Source organism: Bolinopsis microptera, chromosome 7, assembly GCF_026151205.1.
Source record: "Bolinopsis microptera isolate Bmic1 chromosome 7, MBARI_Bmic_1.0, whole genome shotgun sequence".
Lineage (NCBI taxonomy): Eukaryota > Metazoa > Ctenophora > Tentaculata > Lobata > Bolinopsidae > Bolinopsis > Bolinopsis microptera.
The window spans coordinates 19,484,242-19,509,502 of NC_087078.1; the positions used below are offsets into that span (position 1 = coordinate 19,484,242).

General features: G+C 36.5%; 2 long non-coding RNA genes across 2 annotated transcripts; both read right to left on the minus strand.

Annotated features, from left to right (window-relative positions):
* Positions 1 to 393: 393 nt before the first annotated feature.
* Positions 394 to 6,358, minus strand: LOC134818327 (uncharacterized). The gene is made up of 5 exons (XR_010160636.1): positions 6,271 to 6,358; positions 5,347 to 5,442; positions 2,219 to 2,411; positions 1,176 to 1,288; positions 394 to 1,014 (listed from the first exon to the last, which is right to left on the minus strand). It is a non-coding gene; the product is annotated as an uncharacterized LOC134818327 (long non-coding RNA).
* A 1,766-nt stretch (positions 6,359 to 8,124) lies between these two features.
* Positions 8,125 to 22,088, minus strand: LOC134819038 (uncharacterized). The gene is made up of 6 exons (XR_010160719.1): positions 22,002 to 22,088; positions 20,669 to 20,747; positions 10,788 to 10,875; positions 9,890 to 9,977; positions 8,990 to 9,077; positions 8,125 to 8,174 (listed from the first exon to the last, which is right to left on the minus strand). It is a non-coding gene; the product is annotated as an uncharacterized LOC134819038 (long non-coding RNA).
* Positions 22,089 to 25,261: the final 3,173 nt, after the last annotated feature.

A 25,261-nucleotide genomic window follows, 5' to 3' on the forward strand; every position in this document is an offset into this window, starting at 1 on the left:
ATATATACACCACAAAAGAAAAAGATTCATTCAATCATTACATTATACACTCACTCCACCAAACACGCACACAACCCATTGAATAAGGTTACACGCGGGTGTACCGTTTGACGGATGTTACTCGTCTAAGTTTCTTCGAAGTAGCGCGCGCCGCTTTCTTCTCGAAACGTTAGACGGGAGAGAAACGAAAGATCGAGCGCTCAACTTAGCGCAAACTTGACTAATATCGCGCGTTACCGCGAGCACATTATATCATTTCTGCATAATATTGTGACACTGTGACAGCACGGATACTGGACAGAATTGATATGAACGTAATCTGGTAAGTTCGCTATATCGATTGAGTTCTTCATTATGTTGGCATTCAATAAATAGGCTTGGTCAATTTGAAGTGGTCTATCTAAGCAAGACAAGTCACAAGAATTCGAATACATTTCATACCATCAATAACTCGTTTCAGTCAATATAAGTATGCCATTTGCCAACATGCACAACAGTTATAAGTTAAGTTTAATTGCACCCGCGATCAATTACAAAAGCCAAATATGATAAATAACATATGACATAAAACCAGTAAAGAGTTAAGTTTACAAGTAGAAATACAAGACCCCAAAATACTTTCAGTGCAGCTATCACAGATAATGCTAAAAAATTGCATATTACAAGCCGGGTTCACAGGCTTCCTGAAACATCGTACGTATGCAACCCACTGTCATAGTTATAATATATAATATGTTATATAGTATGTATACTGGTCGAAGTAAATCCTATGATCATAATTCAAGGGTTGGGATTGTGTTCACATTTCACAGTTCAGTCACAAAATAATTGAAGGGTATTGTCTATCAAGTATTACATGTTGATGTAGCATTAAGTAGAAGGAATGTCCAATCGTTGATCTGTATAACATTTAACCAAGATTGATGTCTTACGTTGTTCATCATGAAGCATATACTTAAGGCTGATCAAGCTGAATTTCTGATCTCCGGTTGCCTGTCGTTGCCTGCAGTCGACCTGCGACAAAATCGGAATATTATTGATAGCACTAATAGTAGTAAGATCCCTCTTGTATCTCACTAACACAATTGGATGTTCAAATGTTTTCAAGTCATTCAAGGAACAGAATATTCTTTAATTTATACATGCAATTTATACATTATACAATTTATATATACTTCAATAGTTAAATCTCGATCTTAAACTTCTAGAACTTGTCTTAGTTTGAACAGCAGTCTGAATGAGGGCAAGAGCAGGTTTTAGGGACTTGAGACACTGAAAATCTAGGTACCTGTAAAGAATGAATTTTAATCAACGTTATATTAAAATCTTGCAGAAAGTTTAGAAACTATACATGAAATACGGCCACATTGTTGCCTCCTCTCTCACAATTTCTCTTGTACCCCAAGGTCCAAAAATGTACCTTTATTGGCTCTGCGGCTCAGTGCATTGTGTCTTAAAGTCTCACTACTCACTAGTGTATTACTCTTTTCTAACATTTAAGACAGATCTAGAAATAATTGATTATGTTATTAATTAGATTTCAACGTGTAAGACTAGGGAGGAAGAGATGAAGGTAGGACTAAGATTGATAGCGGCTAAGATTCCGCACCATCAATTTGGCGGCAATGCAGACTCACAGGATGATCCAAAGCAACCCGTAACTTAGACCCTAGCTAGACAGTACGTTACGCGTTGCGTAGTAGATTACGTAATGGAGTTTTTGTTCTAGCTAGACGGTAGTACGTGATCCTGTATTTGATTCTAACTAGACGGCACGTATTACAGTACCTGATATAGTATTTGATACTAGCTAGACCACATAAGACCTTCACGGACGTTCTACTAGAAGACGAAAATCCTTCCAGATTTCATCTGGATCGACCTAGGCAGGTAGGAACTAGGCAGGTGCTTGAAATCGGTAAAGGATACCAAGGTTGCAATGTCAGAGTTAATTAATTCAACGCATGTTACCTTACCATCAGTGAATCTAAGTTCTAACTACCTCCTTAGTGCTCTCGTAGTCATCAATATAGTCTCTGTTCAGACTGTTTGAGGCCAGATAACCATCAAGTTGGGACTTGAGCTAATATATTTTGAATTCGATTTTTCTTCGTTGTATTTAATAATTAAATTCATTTAGCTGTTAGCTTACGTTTCCGGCCGTAGGCTCAGTTTGAATTATCCCTACAATGTTTTCCCCCCTTGAAAGTCATCTCACTTGCGACTGAGGAAGGGGGTGTCCAGAATGTTGGTTTTCCGCCTGCTCCAGCTTGTCCTTCAAATATCTGATCACCACGTTGTACGGAGATACGGGCCCGTCTGAAGTACTGCGTAGGAGTTGGTCAGTTAAGATTCCAAGTCACTGCATGTATCATAACCTTTCTCTGATTGAGTCGTCAGTATCACTGTACCTTAAGAACGACAAATTTAGTCTACCATAAATTTAGTCAAACTTTTGACCATGTGACTAAAATTGTTGTTAACCAAATTTCATGTGACTAAATTTTTCGGCGATTAATTTTGAAGTAGACCAAAATTTTAGTACGAATTAAATTTTATTGAGCCTAAATTCTTTATCATATGTTTAAGATAACAGTTAAATATCGCTAACTGTACACAGGTCCCTACTGCGTGTATAAATAAGAAATTGTATGCTAACGGGTGATGACTAAAAAATGGGACTTTTTTCAAGGGTCTTTTTAGTGTCGATAAAACTATTTTTGGTTCAAACCAATGAAACAGCGTTGTAAAGCGGGCAATTTTGAACAAGTATGGTCAATGACAAGCGCCCATGAGCCCATTTTGATTGGTTCAGGAGGGCTTCTTTCTTCAAGCTCAAAAATCCGTCTGTACAGTTGGGCCTAAAATCGTGTTGGCGCAGTCTCTTCTTTTGTGCCCTAGGGCTCATGTAGGCTTTCTAGCCATATTTCGGGCATGTACATGTGTTGCCAGGACTCCAAAAAAGTCCTCTATGGGTTGAGATTGTCAAAATTTACTTTGGTCGATCACTTTTTGGACGAAATTAACCCTACATATTTTTGAATTTGCTCACGACTTCTCATTTTTAGGTCTTATCTCTAATCCTAAAGGCTTTGACATCTTTCAAACAACAAACATTTAGTCATGTGACTGCCCTGGAAATATAACCGAGAGTACAGCCAAAACGGATCACCAGGGAGCCGGTTATGTGGCTCACCAGCAGTTCCTACTGGGTCATTTTCGTAAGTGCCATAATACAGGATGGCATTTTTGTCTCTGTAGCTCTGGCTACCGACCTCTGCTGCTAAAATCGCTTTAGGATGTGATAGATGGGAAGTTTAGGCATACTCTCTGCTAAAAAGTTTTTGGTATGGAAGCTTGAACTACCTGTGAGGCGACTTCTGTGAACAGTGCTTTACTGTAAAAATTTTATAGGACCCCTCCCCTAGTTCGAGACCATTATCGGGGACAAAGATCAACCAATTTGATCAAATGGGGGCGGAGACTGTTCGAGTATCGTTCAGAGTAACTGGTGGTTGTGGTAAAATATCAAAATGTTGTTCAGGTGGAAGCTGAGGGCTAAAAAACATGTAGTCCCATTTTTTATTCATCACCCGTTATGATATGTAACTAATGTATGTAATGTTGGCTCGCCGTTGCAATGTTCCCAGATCGAGAACATTCCTCATTACAAAAATAGGGGCGTATGGTGTAAGCTACAGGATCACGAAGTTGATAATTTGTCCACGTGACCGTTTGGTGCGCGGTGTGCACGTGGGGCCATGGGAAATTTCGGATACAAGTGGACTACAAATTTGCGAAATTTGTGCTCCCCCAAGTCTGCAGGCCATAAAAAACTTTATCAAACTGTACGTCACATGTTGACTTTCACACACCCATATGCATAAAAACGATATATTATATTTCAATTTTGCATCGGCAATTTAGGGCGGTGGAGGCAGACACATAAGTGATATACGGAATTGTAATTAATACTTAAACAAAAAAAACTATGTGACTGCTACAATTTGCTGATCACTTGATCATATGGGAGGGGCCCTAGAATATAAAAGCCCGACTCAAATCAATCAGTGACCAAATCTCGCATTTTTAGTTTAAATCTTTAATAAGTTATGCCAAGACCTAAGGTAGCATCTACAGCTTGTGATTTATGTGGGAAGCAGGAGCGAGGTTACACCCGGGTTGCCCCGGATGCAACTTCGGAAACAGCTAGCCAAGCGTTCACCAGCATCGTTACTTTGTTAGGCGGGGTTTTCCCTTTTAAAGAGCTGGTGCTGTGCAGATCACACTGTTGGCGTTATGTGATTCATTTAGCTAAGGAACTGAACAAGGTTATTTAAAGAATACTCACTTGAATTGTTAGTTGATTTATTAATATAGAGATCGTTCCGAGCATTCGTTTTTCTGATAGCGTCATCTCGTTTATACTACGTAACAAGTAAAAAAACAGGCCCGTCTTTAATCAATGTTATAATTTAACATACCAAATTATTGCATTCAGAGTAAAGTAATAGTACGCTCCTCCACTTCTTTTCGAAACCTACCGTTCGTTCATTAATATCAATATTCTAGAGTTACAATTAATAAACTAATATAAGACGTTTAGTCGATGAACTAAAAGTTGTTTTTTGAGTCGTCTACAAAACTTGACTCAGATTTGAATATGATTTATCAGGATGGCCTTCATTTCATTAAACGTGCTGCCCAATATTCTAGTATCCGATCGCAATCATATTGTTACTTTGATTCTAATATTTCAGTATTATGACTGGCGTTTTATACTTCTAAGTTCTAATCTAGTTACAATAGTGAAGTATTACACAATTTTGACGCATCAAGTCTCTTTACAATGCCTGGAAAAGTGCGAGTTGTGAATTCAGAATTGTTGTATTTTTATTCGCCAACATATTGTAATTAATTCACCATATTACATTGGCGCGTGCCACCAAATCTCATTCGTGTAGTAAAGTAGTAAGAACATACGATATACCAACCGATCCGGTGTAAATTACACCATGGCGCATAACTAATGCTAAATTAAAATTGCACAGTGTACCTCGTGTAACCGTGTTATAAAGGAATATCCCATAACAACTGTGAGTACGGTCAGATTCATGTATTAACTGAACAAGCTATTTGTTACATGAACTATAAATGTTACTTCTAATCAAATCACAATATTTAAGTGTTACACTTCTAATCGTATCATAATATTTAAGTGTCCCACTTCTAATCTTGTTACAATATTTAAGTGTTACATTTCTAGTCATGTTACATTATCAAAGTGTTACACTTCTGAAAATGTCACAATAGATAATTGTGACGCATCAAGTCTTGTTTCAATACCTGATCTGGAGTAATTGTAGTTCCCTCGCAAACTAAACTTGTCTCCTTGAAATCGGCCACATTGTCTCTTCAAAATGTTGTGCTGTGAATCAGTTCCTGCGATAAGTTGACTGATACAGTAATCATTACAGTTCTAAAGTTCAGCTTAAAATCAAAACTCCTCCTTCCACAGACAAATTACATTACTGTCAATACCGTTAAATCGTTCAATAGTTAGAAACAGTAGGATTTAAGGACAGCTATGTGATTATATTAGTTAGCTAGATTATATTAGTACTAGCAAGTTTCAAAGTCAAGTAAAATAGGTCCTGTGAAGTGTGAAAACACCAGATGTGTTACAATATATTAGTGAAGCGTGACACTTCTAGTCTTATTACAATAAGGTGCTAGCCGGAGGCTCTTCTGACGTTTAGGATAACATGATATGAGCTAAAGCTTTCTTATTGTAAAGGCTGGAAAAGTGTGAGTTGTGAATTCAGAATTGTTGTATGTTTTTGTATTTTATTCACCATATTACATTAGCGCGTGCCACCAAATCTCATTCGTGTAGTAAGAACATACGATATATAACTAACCGATCCGGTGTAAATTACACCATGGCGCATTACTAATACTAAATTAAAATTGCACAGTGTACCTCGTGTAACCGTGTTATAAAGGAATATCCCATAACAACTGTGAGTACGGTCAGATTCATGTATTAACTGAACAAGCTATTTGTTACATGAACTAATGTTACTTCTAATCAAATCACAATATTTAAGTGTTACACTTCTAATCGTATCATAATATTTAAGTGTCCCACTTCTAATCTTGTTACAATATTTAAGTGTTACATTTCTAGTCATGTTACATTATCAAAGTGTTACACTTCTGAAAATGTCACAATAGATAATTGTGACGCATCAAGTCTTGTTTCAATACCTGATCTGGAGTAATTGTAGTTCCCTCGCAAACTAAACTTGTCTCCTTGAAATCGGCCACATTGTCTCTTCAAAATGTTGTGCTGTGAATCAGTCCTGCGATAAGTTGACTGATACAGTAATCATTACAGTTCTAAAGTTCAGCTTAAAATCAAAACTCCTCCTTCCACAGACAAATTACATTACTGTCAATACCGTTAAATCGTTCAATAGTTAGAAACAGTAGGATTTAAGGACAGCTATGTGAGCGATTATATTAGTACTAGCAGGTTTCAAAGTAAAGTAAAATAGGTCCTGTGAAGTGTGAAAACACCAGATGTGTTACAATATATTAGTGAAGCGTGACACTTCTAGTCTTATTACAATAAGGTGCTAGCCGGAGGCTCTTTTGACGTTTAGGATAACATGATATGAGCTAAAGCTTTCTTATTGTAAAGGCTGGAAAAGTGTGAGTTGTGAATTCAGAATTGTTGTATGTTTTTTGTATTTTATTCACCATATTGCATTAGCGCGTGCCACCAAATCTCATTTGTGTAGTAAGAACATACGATATATAACTAACCGATCCGGTGTAAATTACACCATGGCGCATTACTTATACTAAATTAAAATTGCACAGTGTACCTCGTGTAACCGTGTTATAAAGGAATATCCCATAACTTAACTGTGAGTACGGTCAGATTCATGTATTAACTGAACAAGCTATTGGTTACATGAACTAATGTTACTTCTAATCAAATCACAATATTTAAGTGTTACACTTCTAATCGTATCATAATATTTAAGTGTCCCACTTCTAATCTTGTTACAATATTTAAGTGTTACATTTCTAGTCATGTTACATTATCAAAGTGTTACACTTCTGAAAATGTCACAATAGATAATTGTGACGCACCAAGTCTTGTTTCAATACCTGATCTGGAGTAATTGTAGTTCCCTCGCAAACTAAACTTGTCTCCTTGAAATCGGCCACATTGTCTCTTCAAAATGTTGTGCTGTGAATCAGTTCCTGCGATAAGTTGACTGATACAGTAATCATTACAGTTCTAAAGTTCAGCTTAAAATCAAAACTCCTCCTTCCACAGACAAATTACATTACTGTCAATACCGTTAAATCGTTCAATAGTTAGAAACAGTAGGATTTAAGGACAGCTATGTGAGCGATTATATTAGTACTAGCAGGTTCAGAGTCAAGTAAAATAGGTCCTGTGAAGTGTGAAAACACCAGATGTGTTACAATATATTATGTGAAGCGTGACACTTCTAGTCTTATTACAATAAGGTGCTAGCCGGAGGCTCTTCTGACGTTTAGGATAACATGATATGAGCTAAAGCTTTGTTATTGTAAAGGCTGGAAAAGTGTGAGTTGTGAATTCAAAATTGTTGTATGTTTTTGTATTTTATTCACCATATTACATTGGCGTGTGCCACCAATCTCATTCGTGTAGTAAGAACATACGATATACTAACCGATCCGGTGTAAATTACACCATGGCACATTACTTATACTAAATTAAAATTGCACAGTGTACCTCGTGTAACCGTGTTATAAAGGAATATCCCATAACAACTGTGAGTACGGTCAGATTCATGTATTAACTGAACAAGCTATTGGTTACATGAACTAATGTTACTTCTAATCAAATCACAATATTTAAGTGTACACTTCTAATCGTATCATAATATTTAAGTGTCCCACTTCTAATCTTGTTACAATATTTAAGTGTTACATTTCTAGTCATGTTACATTATCAAAGTGTTACACTTCTGAAAATGTCACAATAGATAATTGTGACGCATCAAGTCTTGTTTCAATACCTGATCTGGAGTAATTGTAGTTCCCTCGCAACTAAACTTGTCTCCTTGAAATCAGTCTCTTCAAAATGTTGTGCTGTGAATCAGTTCCTGCGATAAGTTGACTGATACAGTAATCATTACAGTTCTAAAGTTCAGCTTAAAATCAAAACTCCTCCTTCCACAGACAAATTACATTACTGTCAATACCGTTAAATCGTTCAATAGTTAGAAACAGTAGGATTTAAGGACCGCTATGTGAGCGATTATATTAGTACTAGCAGGTTCAAAGTCAAGTAAAATAGGTCCTGTGAAGTGTGAAAACACCAGATGTGTTACAATATATTAGTGAAGCTTGACACTTCTAGTCTTATTACAATAAGGTGCTAGCCGGAGGCTCTTCTGACGTTTAGGATAACATGATATGAGCTAAAGCTTTCTTATTGTAAAGGCTGGAAAAGTGTGAGTTGTGAATTCAGAATTGTTGTATGTTTTTGTATTTTATTCACCATATTGCATTAGCGCGTGCCACCAAATCTCATTTGTGTAGTAAGAACATACGATATATAACTAACCGATCCGGTGTAAATTACACCATGGCGCATTACTTATACTAAATTAAAATTGCACAGTCTACCTCGTGTAACCGTGTTATAAAGGAATATCCCATAACTTAACTGTGAGTACGGTCAGATTCATGTATTAACTGAACAAGCTATTGGTTACATGAACTAATGTTACTTCTAATCAAATCACAATATTTAAGTGTTACACTTCTAATCGTATCATAATATTTAAGTGTCCCACTTCTAATCTTGTTACAATATTTAAGTGTTACATTTCTAGTCATGTTACATTATCAAAGTGTTACACTTCTGAAAATGTCACAATAGATAATTGTGACGCATCAAGTCTTGTTTCAATACCTGATCTGGAGTAATTGTAGTTCCCTCGCAAACTAAACTTGTCTCCTTGAAATCAGTCTCTTCAAAATGTTGTGCTGTGAATCAGTTCCTGCGATAAGTTGACTGATACAGTAATCATTACAGTTCTAAAGTTCAGCTTAAAATCAAAACTCCTCCTTCTACAGACAAATTACATTACTGTCAATACCGTTAAATCGTTCAATAGTTAGAAACAGTAGAATTTAAGGACAGCTATGTGAGCGATTATATTAGTACTAGCAGGTTTCAAAGTCAAGTAAAATAGGTCCTGTGAAGTGTGAAAACACCAGATGTGTTACAATATATCAGTGAAGCGTGACACTTCTAGTCTTATTACAATAAGGTGCTAGCCGGAGGCTCTTCTGACGTTTAGGATAACATGATATGAGCTAAAGCTTTGTTATTGTAAAGGCTGGAAAAGTTTGAGTTGTGAATTCAAAATTGTTGTATGTTTTTGTATTTTATTCACCATATTACATTGGCGTGTGCCACCAAATCTCATTCGTGTAGTAAGAACATACGATATACTAACCGATCCGGTGTAAATTACACCATGGCACATTACTATACTAAATTAAAATTGCACAGTGTACCTCGTGTAACCGTGTTATAAAGGAATATCCCATAACTTAACTGTGAGTACGGTCAGATTCATGTATTAACTGAACAAGCTATTGGTTACATGAACTAATGTTACTTCTAATCAAATCACAATATTTAAGTGTTACACTTCTAATCGTATCATAATATTTAAGTGTCCCACTTCTAATCTTGTTACAATATTTAAGTGTTACATTTCTAGTCATGTTACATTATCAAAGTGTTACACTTCTGAAAATGTCACAATAGATAATTGTGACGCATCAAGTCTTGTTTCAATACCTGATCTGGAGTAATTGTAGTTCCCTCGCAAACTAAACTTGTCTCCTTGAAATCAGTCTCTTCAAAATGTTGTGCTGTGAATCAGTTCCTGCGATAAGTTGACTGATACAGTAATCATTACAGTTCTAAAGTTCAGCTTAAAATCAAAACTCCTCCTTCTACAGACAAATACATTACTGTCAATACCGTTAAATCGTTCAATAGTTAGAAACAGTAGGATTTAAGGACAGCTATGGTGAGCGATTATATTAGTACTAGCAGGTTTCAAAGTCAAGTAAAATAGGTCCTGTGAAGTGTGAAAACACCAGATGTGTTACAATATATCAGTGAAGCGTGACACTTCTAGTCTTATTACAATAAGGTGCTAGCCGGAGGCTCTTCTGACGTTTAGGATAACATGATATGAGCTAAAGCTTTGTTATTGTAAAGGCTGGAAAAGTGTGAGTTGTGAATTCAAAATTGTTGTATGTTTTTGTATTTTATTCACCATATTACATTGGCGTGTGCCACCAAATCTCATTCGTGTAGTAAGAACATACGATATACTAACCGATCCGGTGTAAATTACACCATGGCACATTACTTATACTAAATTAAAATTGCACAGTGTACCTCGTGTAACCGTGTTATAAAGGAATATCCCATAACAACTGTGAGTACGGTCAGATTCATGTATTAACTGAACAAGCTATTGGTTACATGAACTAATGTTACTTCTAATCAAATCACAATATTTAAGTGTTACACTTCTAATCGTATCATAATATTTAAGTGTCCCACTTCTAATCTTGTTACAATTTTAAGTGTTACATTTCTAGTCATGTTACATTATCAAAGTGTTACACTTCTGAAAATGTCACAATAGATAATTGTGACGCATCAAGTCTTGTTTCAATACCTGATCTGGAGTAATTGTAGTTCCCTCGCAAACTAAACTTGTCTCCTTGAAATCAGTCTCTTCAAAATGTTGTGCTGTGAATCAGTTCCTGCGATAAGTTGACTGATACAGTAATCATTACAGTTCTAAAGTTCAGCTTAAAATCAAAACTCCTCCTTCCACAGACAAATTACATTACTGTCAATACCGTTAAATCGTTCAATAGTTAGAAACAGTAGGATTTAAGGACCGCTATGTGAGCGATTATATTAGTACTAGCAGGTTTCAAAGTCAAGTAAAATAGGTCCTGTGAAGTGTGAAAAACACCAGATGTGTTACAATATATTAGTGAAGCGTGACACTTCTAGTCTTATTACAATAAGGTGCTAGCCGGAGGCTCTTCTGACGTTTAGGATAACATGATATGAGCTAAAGCTTTCTTATTGTAAAGGCTGGAAAATTGTGAGTTGTGAATTCAGAATTGTTGTATGTTTTTGTATTTTATTCACCATATTACATTAGCATTTAGCGCGTGCCACCAAATCTCATTCGTGTAGTAAGAACATACGATATATAACTAACCGATCCGGTGTAAATTACAATATTTAAGTGTTACATTTCTAGTCATGTTAAATTATTAAAGTGTTACACTTCTGAAAATGTCACAATAGGTAATTGTGACGCATCAAGTCTTGTTTCAATACCTGATCTGGAGTAATTGTAGTTCCCTCGGAAACTAAACTTGTCTCCTTGAAATCGGCCACATTGCATTACTGTTAATACCGTTAAAATTACATTACTGTTAATACCGTTAAATCGTTCAATAGTTAGAAACAGTAGGATTTAAGGACGGTTCTATACTAGTTCTGTGAGCGATTATATTAGTGGCAGGTTTCAAAGTCAAGTATTCAAAGTCAAGTAAAATGGGCAATATGAAAATTATCCTGTATCAAGAAAAATTTTGAAGCCAGCCACTTTATGAGTGGTCTCAAGTCGACAAAAACTTTCCATATAATATGATTATTGAATATTAAATGTTAGTTAGGCGAGACATATTTTGTTTTATCATAATAATTAACCTAATTTACTTTATAACTGTTTCTTTTGCCAGATTGAAGACGTTCAGGGCCAAGTCGACCAGTTTCGTATTAACATATTGGGGACAAGCAGACAGCCCAAAGCGTCCTCGACCACGAGAACAGCAGTTAGTTCATCTCGATCAAGATGTAAGTGAATTAGTGAAATTTGCCAAATTTAATACAATTTAAAGCAACAATCATGTTTAAAAAAGTTTATAGTATGTCTATTATATTAAAACTTGACTATAAAAACTAATCTACACACAGTCAAAGAAAACAGATTTCGAATTAAGATAACTTAATTTCTCAATTTTAACCTGGGTCAACTGTTATTACTTCCATGAAATCTAATATTGAAAACTCTTCAAATGCCAAAGGCCAAAGCCACTGCTATCTTAATTTGTAATTCCTTCTCTGTATCAGGAACAGTCGAGTTCTGCCCTCCTTGACACCTTGGTACGCTTGCTGACAAAAGAACGACGGCAGCTACTCGCATTAGAAAATCCATCGATTTTGCGAATGAAAAATACGGAGATAATTGCAAGTGATGGGACAAAAAGTGGTAGGTTATTTTTCGCCTGATAATCTGATTGCTAACAACTGGTGTCTAATTGAAATAACTGGTAGGGATATAATGATTCGTTCGATGTGGAAATCATGACTACTATTTCAGAGATATCAGACTACAGATGTCTTGAGATGGTGGACTCCTCAGCTGATAGCTGAGGAGTTATGCGATCGAGCATCGGTAACATACAAGATAATGTCAACACTCCTCCGGAAAGTAGACGACAAAGACGATGCTTTACAAAAGCGAATTGGCATCGCGACCGGAGTTATCATGAATTTAATGAGCCAGAAAATGAGTGTGTATGCTACGAAGCTGGGTGTCACACTGGTTGCTTCAGGTAACCCATGTAATATTTCAGTAACATTATGCAAGAGTGGCCTGCCTGGCAAACCCCGTATTCTACTTTAATATTCCACCTTCTAGTATATATATACTTGTAATTTTTCAATTTTCATTTTCTTATCGTATCGTATATGTTTACCTCGCCCGCCCGCGCCCGTCTGAGTCTGTGCATCTTATACCCTTGTATTTAATGTCTTCCATAGAAAAAATAGGCTCTAAATGGTTATAAGTAAAACTTCTTAGGTTTGTCGAACAGATCTATTGACGTGTTGGGGTCAATGGGGATCACTTGTTCCAGCAAAACTGCCAGGGGAATTATTAAGCTTGCGGGAAATAAATGTGACGAAATGGCAATGATAATCCTGGAATTCCAGAAGAAAGCTATCACTCTACCAGATATCACTTTAAGTTCGCTCGCAGACCTGCTGGACGAGCTGATGAAGGCCCCGTACCTTTACTTTGGAAGAAACCGGTTTCCTCATAAGTTTGTGCTAAACGGTAAGATTAGCTGAAGACTATTTACACACGTATTTTGAAAGCTCTTGCAAATAAAATCTTTTCGTATCACTTATATGTTTTAAATAAACCCCCTCCAGGTAAGATCACGTTCAAAGATTGTGACCAAATCACTAACATATCATATTTAAATTTACTTTTATTTCTTCCGAGATAAAATTTAACGATCGTCAACCACTAATCACTTGTACTGTTATTTCAGAGTCAGGGGGTATATCAATAGGATACGCTAATGTTGATTATCCTATCCCTACTCGTATTCTTGTTCCTCGTGGAGTGCTTGGTGGGGACAATTTCAACAGGGTAATAAAGACGCAGAGCTGGGGCAAGGAGACCCGGATAGATATATTTCACCTCATGATTGTGATTCAGGGTGTGCGTGCTCCTATATCCATGTCGTGGACAAAACCTGAGATACCGATCAAGAACCTCACAGGTATTGTAGGTATTATAACATGAAAATTGCTCTATACTAGCATTAGTACTTATATTATGAACTATGAAGATCCACAACTACGAACTTCTCGTAAGAGCGCTAATATTTATTGTAATTATTACATATCTAATAAAAAAAATTATTCACGTAAAATTATACAAACTAAAACTAAGCTATTTCAGAAGCTGATCTCAGACCCTCGTCGGCCGAGTGCGAGTTGCTCCAGAGCCAGTTCGTCGAGGAGGCTATGATTGAGATCGTGGACAAAGATCCGGATCTAACCTTCGCGAAGGAATGGTTTAATCCTCATCTTCAGCACAAACTGAGGAAGACCATGGATCTCGCCTCTGTCGTCGCAACCTGGGAATAGTGGACGAAAACCAGGTGTCAACCGCGGGAACCATTAAACATCCTGAAAACCGCAGCAAAATATTGCAATCTGGATGGGGTAAGTCTTTACGAATTTGTGTGTGTGTAACTTCATTGATCATTCCTTCGGTTTCGAGACTGATTTTCGTAAACTTAACTCTGGGCTTTAATAGGTGTGTTGTGATAACTTAATTAACTAAACAACAAAGTTGACGAAGAATAAAATATTCAGATCACATGGTTTTTTGGCGACCAGATGACACAAGAGAAAGTGCAGAATGCCAAGATCGCCATGGCAAGTGTCAACGACCCAGTACACAAGCACACGAGTACGACGGGAACTTTCACACCCTCATGACACTCCTCACGGTATGCGTTCTAATGAAAAATTAACTTATTCAGATCGTGTTGTTATTAAATGTAAGACCACACAGAATTGTTTCCGATGTTATAAATCCTTTGGAGTTGTTCCACGAGAACGCGCTGATAACCAACCTCACAGTTACAAGTTACTTAACTAAAGATTATCAATTCTGACATTTAACTCTTGACCTTCTAAAACTTTATGTGTTCATTTTAAAATATATTTTATTTAAAAGCTAATAGTTAGTATGTGATTAGCATGAGTTACAAGAGTAACAAGAGTAACAAGAGTAACAATACATTTTTTTAAAAAAATATCAACATATCAGGCAATAATGAAGCTGGTCCACTCCGAAGAATCCAAACTAGAGAAGGCCTCTTTTACAGGAAGCTGCTACGCATTAGGTAATCCCAAGGCGGCCATCTCTAATGTCAAAAAGGCGTACCAGAAGTGTTTAAACGCCTGGACGCATTACTGGAAAGCAATGCTACTCAGTGCTTGGGATAATATGAAGGAAGACCACCCCGAGACGATGGAATTGTTATCTCAATCACAGGGAAAAGAGGCATTTATGACAGAGCTAAGGTTTGCATCAACATCGAGTTATAATCATAATCAGATCTCATATTTATAATCGTTATCTGCCACGAGTAAAACAAATTATTATTAGTTTCTCATACAGTACTGTACAACTTTTTGAGAATAAAAGACGCGGTGTATTGGGTATTGAGTTAGTTAACACGTTTAATTTTTAGCTGACGTCATTTATTTTCAAGGTGCAGTGGTTACGAGGTTAATGGACAGGATACTCCAGTTTAAAGTTAGTGACTGGAGAACGAACTTTCCCGTGTTTCAGTGTCCTGTGATTGATTGCCAGGTAAAATTTATCACACTATTGACATTTGATACCTGACAGTCGTACCGTACCTTTAAAGTAAAATTCCTCGATCATTAGTTTTTAAATGAAAACTGTCTCAATCTTTTATAATCCAAGTTTTAAACAGCCTGAAATTTAACGACTGACAAAGCTGCTTAAATAGGAAAAACTCTCGTCTGATTTATTGCAATAAAGCATCCTAATCTCAATTTACAAATGAACTCTAAAAAATATATCTATTGAAATTTGATACTGACCTGGACCATTATAATTATGCAGGGCTGAGAAAACTAACCGGGCACTTCTGGTGCGGCACCTAGAGAAAGATCACAAGAAGAAACCAGAGGTCGCGGAGAGAAATGTGGAGGACAGATACGGACATTTGAAATCCGATGACCCATTGTAAGTTTGATTTAAGCGTCAATTTTGTAATTCCACAAATGATGTACTATGATTATATTGACGGAGGGAGTGTTCATAAAACGTATCATACATCTACAATTAAAAGGACCATAGTTGTAGCCCAATCTTTATCAGGGATCGTATGAATCTTTATTCGCTGGTCTATTAGCAGATGATTAAATTAAAATATTCAGAATACACTGCTCCATAACTTAACTTGAACTTATCAGGTTTAACTACGGAAGACAGGTTCTCTATCTAGGTCTGCTCAACCACAATTTGATAAAGGCCATCAGCTACGGGGACGGGGAAAGAGAAACGTTGTGCCTCAAGTTCACAACCTCCATCTTTCGGTCGCTGGGGCACAACAAATATGCGTACCTGATGGTGAAAAGGCAGATAACCACCAAGAGCATTCTCCCAGAAGCTGCGGCCTATGAGTACGTTCACAACACAACAATCGGTAAGTTTCATCAACATTTTTTAAAGCTATGAAAGTTCATAGATTTTCTTAAGTCTTCGTTGCTGCAAACATGTTAACCGAACGAAACAGTGTAATATTCCCGGATTCTCCAGGTATGGGAATCGACCCGGTAAGAGGAAGTCCATGGACTATGTGATGGAGTTAGCCAACCTCATCCTCTCGCAGCTGATGGGCCAATCTTTCACAAAGGACAGCATTGGTGTGTCTGCAAGAGCCATCAACTATCTTGACGGTTTGAAAAAGGAAGTCGAAAATGAAATAAGAGGTAAACTATTTCAAAGATCAATTAATATTATTATTCTGTTATTAATGATTTACCTAAATTTAGTAACTTGGCTCAACATGTGCTTTATTGCTTTATCCTCTTTCATGAGAATAATTTAAACTAAATGAATTAAACGAAATTTCTGACTTATTCACATACAGGTATTAGTAGAAAAAAGAGCAAGGCGGAGAAAGACGTGGAGGTCCACAGAAAACTTATGACAGTCATAAAGGGAAAAGACCTCTTCCGGTACAACCGCAGGAAGAAAGCCTTTTCCTGGACTCAACACTGCTAGGAACCTGCACAAGGACAGCAGACACACCAAGACATTCAATCTCTATCTCGCGGACAGTAAGTTACATAGCTTTTATCAATACAATAACATTAACAATTATCTGTGATCAATAAGTGACAATTGTGGCAATTCTTTATGAACTGGCGTAGCTATTAAGCTACGCTGTATCCTTACGAGAAAGCTAAACAAAAGGTTACAAATAAGAGACAGGCCATACAGCAGTGCATATCGAGACATAAACTAAACTGAGCTACCAGCCGTTAGCTCATTATTATATCATTGAATCCTTTGGCTTCCTGTAATGGGTAGTTACACTTGTATCACAATGTGGCTGTTGGAAAGTCCGAAGTAAAATTAAGTGGGAGATTTTAAAAAACTGAAAACTATCACACGACTGCACTGGTTTAATTTATTATTTTGTGTTCACAGGTTTAAAAAACGCTATAAAAGGACACGCCAGAAAGAATATGGTGACAATTGAGGATCTGGCTGACGGTACAATGTTGGATGATGAGGAAGATGAGGAGGAAGCTGATGATGAAGAGCTCGCAGAGGAAGAAGATGAGTGTGAAGAAGACGACCTCCTTCTTAAACACCAGCTTATAGTTAACTTTACAAACTATTACAAAGACCAAGAATAGCCAGAAAATATTTTTATTAAGGATCGTATTTAATTAGAAATTGAGTAGATATGATCCAATTGGAATAGAATTATAGCTGTACAAAAGGTGGAAAACTCCTCGAGAGTTGACAATTGTGTCTCCCGCTCATGCACTTATGGTGGATGATTGCAGAAACTGGTAGCGTTTTGATATTGACTTTTGTCTTAATCAGTTGTGTTACTTTTTCGTAAATATCAGGGTGCCTCAATAATATGAAATGTACACACCTTCTTGGTTTTGTTATATTGTCTGTGTAAATGGTACATAATCCAGACTCATGTAAATACATCAATGTTTAACAACTTTCCACAACATACTTAATTACACTGTTTTATTCAATCTGCTAAGAATCAGAGAATGAACTAATTTACAATTGAAATACAAGAAACTATTTTACGCCGAAATCCATATCTGGTAAATATATATCCGTAACCGTTGATTATCTATATTTGTAAGTTGGAAACTTACCAACAATTGATCTAACAAATTGTACAGCTATGTTTGAGATAGAAAGCTCCCTCGCCCAACTGAACTTATCTGGTGAGAATTTGATATTTAAACGTAATACAAGATTTAAATTTGATCTACAAGTAAACCAGTTTTAATCCTTGTTTCTTGTAAAACTAAAATAAAAAGTTCGACTTGCAAATTAATGTATATTCTGACACTTAAATAGAGTTTGATGATATTAACTTAATCCACTAATAATATCATTCATATAATCACTAATCAGCGGTTTAAGTTAATTTTGAAAAGTCATAGTCCGAGAGTAATAAAAGTGTTTTTCAGATGTCCAGTCTGACCTTTGGGGAGATTTCGCAATAACGATGACAGAAGAGCAAAAAACTGGGGTAGCAAATGTTCTGTCGGGAAAGGATGTCGTGGCAGCAATGCCGACTGGCAGCGGGAAGTCGCTTATCTTCCAAAGTATTACCTACTCGGCGGTCAAGCGAGGACTGAACTGCATAACATTGATAATAACACCATTAAAAGCAATTTCATATACTCACGTTACCACATTCAAAGAAAAGGTTGGTGAAGTATCTTTATCGGACATATTCTTATTTTTAGCAGTGCTGATTTTTATAGCTATTACCAGCTATTATCAGCTATTATCAGCTATTATCAGCCATGGTTCGACAATTTCCTTTATTCAATTTAAAAGCAATCGTTCTATGTGACTTTTAAAACTCAGGGTACCCATGATTAAAAACAGTATTCATCTCTCCGTAAGCGGAAGCACTCACAAAATTACAAAACTAATTGCAGTTTAGGGTCCGATGCTTGGATGCGGCAATTGATGATGTGGAGGCATTCAAAGGAAATGATTACAATGCGTTGGTGGTTCAGCCTGAGCTACTTGTCAGCTCTAAAGGAAAATTAGTGAGTGACAGTCGTTGATTATGCCAGATTGGAAACAAAATTATTTAAGAGTGATGTAGGACAGATTCTTAGGACTTAATGTGATAATACCTTGTACACTTATGACTTAAAATACCTTGAAACCCCTTCGTTAGCTCTGAAATGACCGTACAATTTTTGTATCGTTAACTTACTGCAGATATTAGACGCTGTTGGAGAAAGGTGTACGCTGTATGTGATAGATGAAGCTCATTGTTTAAAAACTTGGGGAGGAGGAGAACGGCCATTTAGAAAGAATTTTAAAGATCTCTCGCAGACAATCGCAAAATTAAAGGTAAGTCTTAATTTGAATCAGCAACTTTGTAGCAAAATTCGGTTGGTCTAGTAATCAGCACTAAAAAATACCTGTTAAATTTTTGTTTGAGTCATGATTCATATCTTAAGGTTTCAAATCATCTATGATCCGTCACCCACCACACCGTTTTCCTATTAAAGAGTAAGCAAATCATCAAAAATTAAATAGATGATCATTGAAACTCTTCAAATTCCGGACACTTTACAGTGCTTCAAAGTGTTTGTACTTTGTAAGCTAACTTTGTGTTTATTTTTATCAGAATAGACCAGTTATTCTTTGCCTCACTGCAACGATGAGCGAAATTTCTGAGAAAGTGACGATGAAAAGCCTGGGTATCGATCCGAAAACTGTAACCAAAATAGTAAAGAACCCAGTGAACAGACGCATCAGTTATCATAACAGTAAGGGATGCCTCAATATACAGCCACTGATCGAACTTCTTTGTGCGGGAACCTGCCCAAGAGTGATCATATTTGAAAGTAGCTTGGTGAAGTGCGGAGAACGATATCTTGAAATGAAAGAGGTTTTCTAATAATTTGTTTTATAAATATTCCATGAGGCTCAGTCAGCAATACATCCGATCTAAAATTATATTGAAGTACACATTTTCAATAACTAATTATAAAACTTTTAATATTTCAAAACCGACAATGTGACAATAAAAACTTCAGGCCCTATGTGATGCTGAGAGACCCGACCTGGTGGAAACAGTTGAGGTATTTCACTCCCAAATACCCGACATAAAACAAAACGAGATAGCCTCAAGCTTGATGACAGAGAATGGGATGGTGAGAATTGTTATCGCTACAAGTGCCCTAAGTATGGGGTTCGATGCAATAGGTAATTGTTACTATCTTAAGACTAAAAACAAAACAAAAAATAGAATAAGATACAGAAAAAAATCAAACAAATTATGCAAAACAATTAGCATGATTTAATAAGATGACATCTGCAATGAATGATTAAAATAAATGTTCTACCTCACAGGAGTTCAGTACGTCATTCATGTACAAATGACAAAAACCCTCGAAGATTTTCTACAGATGTCCGGTGAGCTAAGCTTTGACGGTTTTTAAATCATTCTTTGTGCTTGCGTACGCATTTTGATTTAACACGACCTTAGAAATGCTTCCAACCAACTACGCTACCACAAAACTTTAGCAATATATGATCCGTCGAATATTTTTTTGGAACCATCCGCTTACATATAAAAGCTACAAGTACATCTTTGAGGTTTTAAATTCAGATTCCCGTACAGGCCGAGCAGGACGGAAAGAGCATTTCAAAGCGTGCTGCCTTCTCTTTACAGATGACAAAACACGTGACATGGAGAAGTGCTGCGATCTGTATCGCAAACAAATGGATCAATGTCGAAGAATGTTTCAGTCTTTGTACTTTGATGGTAAGTTAGACAATAATTATATTAGTGCAATGAGTAAATTAAAGCGTTTTACGGCGTGTGGGTACAGCGAATAGGTATTATCAAGCAGACTAAAACTTAAAATACAAATTCAAAAACTTACCACATCCACGCTTTGCATGGCCGTGCTCCAGAGTCATCTTCTAAGTAATCGTTCATGACTCATATGGTATCTTTTTCACCTGCAGAGTTGGACGAATTAAAAATTCAGGGTGACACTTATTAATGCTTTTTATACAAAGTTACAAACGGGTTACAACTAAGTCTTCATATTATAATTATGTATCCTGGGTTTAGATAGGATATTACCCGCTTAAACATTTCCATCTTGTTACATAATACTCAAAAAATGTAATAGATTTGTAGTGTTATAATTAGTTTAAACTTAACTAAGACTAAAAGTTTAACTTTAGACAAAACTTTAGAAAAAAACTCGAAATTTATCGAGGGGAAAGATTATACAGTCTAGATTGCTAGATAAAAAGATATTAGACGATTAATAACTGAAAATTCGCACTCCTTTTTTAATTGACAACGACACTTGTTAGGGGAATGCGAGCCACACGACAATGTGGAAAACGATGGCTGCTGCGATATCTGTGACCCAGTTGTGAGTGACAACTTACTTAGGAATTTGTCAAAAGACAAACCGTCATCAACCTCAAGTTACAAAGGTAATAACTAATTAATCACTATTTTGGAGAACATGAAATAGTTACACCAATTCTACAACTGTTGGTGTAAGATTTTATCTTTGATATTGCACAGATTCGAGGTTGGATATCGTTTGATATTGGCTTAATTTCACAAAACTTCGCGTTATAAAGATGTTTTAATTGTTTAGTGGATCTAAAATTATTAAAAACATCATCACTTTGACAAAAACATACTTTTCAGAGTTGGTTTTATGCAGAAGAGTAGCAGATAAAGACAAAGAAGACTTCAAAAAAGCTCTGGAATACCAACAAACGTTCTACACCAACGAGATGCCGTTCGTTGATATTGGCTTAACGGACGGTATCGTTGCTTTGCTCGTTGCACATGTCAACAAAATAGCCAGCAGAGACGATATTCATCAATTAGTGCCGGGCTTAAGTGAAATCGTAGTAAAGGATATAATCTCGATTGTTAAAGACCTTTTTGATTTTTAAATCTTCTTTATTTCTCATTAGCCTTGGTGAAGTACCATGTAACAACTATATACATATAATAGGGACTTGGTTTTGCTAAATTTTATTTTACAGATTCTGTTAATGAAATTCCATATTGACACTATTGATCTTGCAGAAACATAGAGAATCTACCATTTATTTTAAATTGCAGCATAAAATTACTATTAGTAGATATTAATTTGTTTATCAGTGACAAGATTCGTTAAATTAATAAGTATGAGTAGACAACTTGATATTTTGATTTTTGTTTCTGACATAACCAACCGGGAGGTCGTTGATAATCAAGTCCCCAGATACATTTCTGGTCCAAAGGTTGCCTGGTCGTAACTGTTAACACCATCAAGATCTGACTACTCCACTGCCTGAAATAATTTCTATTATATTTTGGCCTAAATAAGCTGATCAGCGCTGACAAAATCTCGATATTTAGATTAAAACATATTCAGTTGATAAAACTTTCTCTGACTCACCATTTGGTACCATTAACATATTATACTTGTTAACAGTATCTGATTAGTTTCCACGCATTGCAGGAGTATGGGCTAATGATACAGACGAAATTAACTTTGACTAGACTAAGAAAAATATAAAGCTTAATAATGTCCAAATATAGCTCGTCAAAATTAGTCTGTGTAAGTATAATAACTTACACGGACCGGCCAGGTTGCAAATCTCACATATCTCTTATTTAACGTAATTAAATAAATCCAAATAGTAATTACGCCTAAGTCACAATCATTATGTTAAACGAAGAAATCGAGTTAAACACTATATTTTAAAGTTTTCTCACGCTTCGAATCTATGTTATTTCGATTTAGAATGATCAAACTTGTTATGACAGCTCATTAAAACAATTAGGCCCCGCGATCGATGCAAATGTATTTCTTCAAAAGCTAATGTACCAGTCACACAAAGCAATTTTTCACTGATTATACGAAATGTTCTAATTTCGAAGCGTAAATATGAAACACTGTTTTAGTTAAACCATATCTAAATTGGGTTGCCATTTCATTCTGATGCAGAAAATAATTAGGCAAGAATAAAGTTGATGATTTAAATACCAAAAGAGCAACAGGCTGCAGTTCTGCAAGCTGATAAGCAGCAACAAATTACCAATCATGGACCCTCAGTTCTCACGCTTAAAATTTGAGCATTATCAAATTGGTGTTACAATTATCAAAACGTATCAAGCCAGCTCGAAAAACAAATATCAAAAGACCACTGTAAATTATCTTCTTCAGGCAATGCAATAAAAAGAGAAGCTCATATGATAAACTACGGTATTTACTTATGTAAGTAAATACCAGCTAACAGACTCCACAAATACCTCCTGCAATATGAGATCACTGATCACATCGCATTAATGTCATGACACAGCTGGTAGGGCAAAAGAAACACATGAAACCACAGAGAAGCTTAAAATAGTATAACACAATTGACAACGGTACAAAAACCTAACATCAAACTAACTTGCATTGATTCAAGCATTGGATTTAATTGATTATTTAATTTATAATAATTGATTAGATAACACAAACTAGATAAACTGCTGCTTGATATTACAAGCTCTCCAAGATCTGAGAGTGATACTGATTATAGATAAGATTATAGATAAGAAATGATAGATAAGAAGTGATAGATAAGAAGTAATAGATAAGAAGTGATAGATTAGAAGTGATAGATAAGAAGTCCTTCGAGGAATGAATCAACAATGAGCAGCAAGCGAATAACATGTAGCGTCGGAAAAATAACGAGCATACAACACGTACCAAGTACAGAGCGATTGAAACATAGCTTCTAGAATAATCCACATTCTTCTAGAACGGATCCAACGCGTGCTAAGATATACCATGTGACAATGTCAGATGATTCAAATCTGACGTCGCAATTGATTGAAATATATCACGCGCTGCATCACGTGACACAGTTTTCGGCCAATCGTAACCGCGCGTCTTGGTCACGCTTGGAGTACAGCGCTCACTTTCAGCGTGATCAAATTCTGGCCTTGTAATTGGTTGCGCGCGCACGTCACGTGACGTATCTCGTAGCCAATGTCATTCTACGGCACAAATCTGCCGTAAAACTCCTCGTTTTTCTATGGTCTGGCCCGATGGCAAGAGCTACGAAGTAGCGCGCGCCGGGCCAGATCATTAACAATGGTCAAGTGTACCGTTCGCTTTATCCGAAGGGAAAAATGATACTTTACGTAACGCGCGATTTACGTCTTGGTAGCTAAATTATTCAAGCGCTATTTGTCAGAGCGACACAAATACGCGCGGCGCGAGCGCTTGCGCGGCTCTCTTGTCCACCACTCATGTTTACATCGTACCAGGCAATGGTTCAGTTTAATTATGGTAAGGGCACAGCCTGTCAAAAACCCTTTTCGGATGATCCGTCGACACCGCCTGAAGGTGACTGCATAATAACGGATCATCGTGGAATCAAACGTTAATAAGCTTGCAGCTTCCGATGTCAATGTATTCATCCTGGTGTCGCATGCTTGAACTGGTTTTGGACCTCTTCATGCTTTTAATTTATTTATTATTGTTATTTAGTATTATGAGCTGATGTGTACATATACATACGGTATCTAAAAATTAAGCGTATAGCGAGCATATTTAAACAATTTTCAAGCAATAATGTATTGCAAGCAGCTTCAACTTAAATATCGCATAAAAATCATTTAACTCAAAACTAAAATTTTATTGGAATATAGGAAAAACTAAAATAAAATTAATGTCAGACCCGTCGCCACTCTCAGCAGTCAACCAGGGCTCATAAAAGCTTAACAGCGCCTGGGTCCGTTCACCAACTGTGCTAATGTGAGTGGCGGTGTGGTAAGACCCATTTTTAACAGCGTGAATATTTATTAAATACAAGCGCGCTAGCTGCTAGCATACTTGTTTCATTTAATTTTAAATCAAATTTATTCGGATATATATTTATTGATTATGTATTGAATTGGTGATAAATAATAAAATTGTCTTTTCTCAAAAAATTGTCTTTTCTCTAATCACTATACACTGTCACGGAACTTTTTCAATCTGTTCTCTACTGGCTCTGAACGACTATTTAAATGTTAAAACCTTTTTTAATTGTATCTGATCCCAACCATAACCCTTTCCCAACCTCTGATCACAAAAGCATGAGCCTATGCTAAAATTCTAACCTTGACGGATGTTACTGGTCTAAATTTCTTCGAAGTAGCGCGCGCCGCTTTCTTCTCGAAATGTTGGCCCGATGGCAAGTGCTACGAAGTAGCGCGCGCCGGGCCAGATCATTAACAATGGTCAATCCTAACCCTAATAGAGAAATTCGACAACCTTGCTTTTAAGGTCATATCACGTGATCAAGATAATTTTTTGCCAATATCTCGTCAGGGGAATATTTTAACCCTATAATTGCTTTTTCACCTAACCATGTGCTTTCTCGAGGCCGGGCGGGCGGGCGCGCGCTACTGCAAGCGCAAGGGCTCTGGATAGAGCAAACTATCCAGTAGGTGAAACCTTTAACTTTGGTTTCAC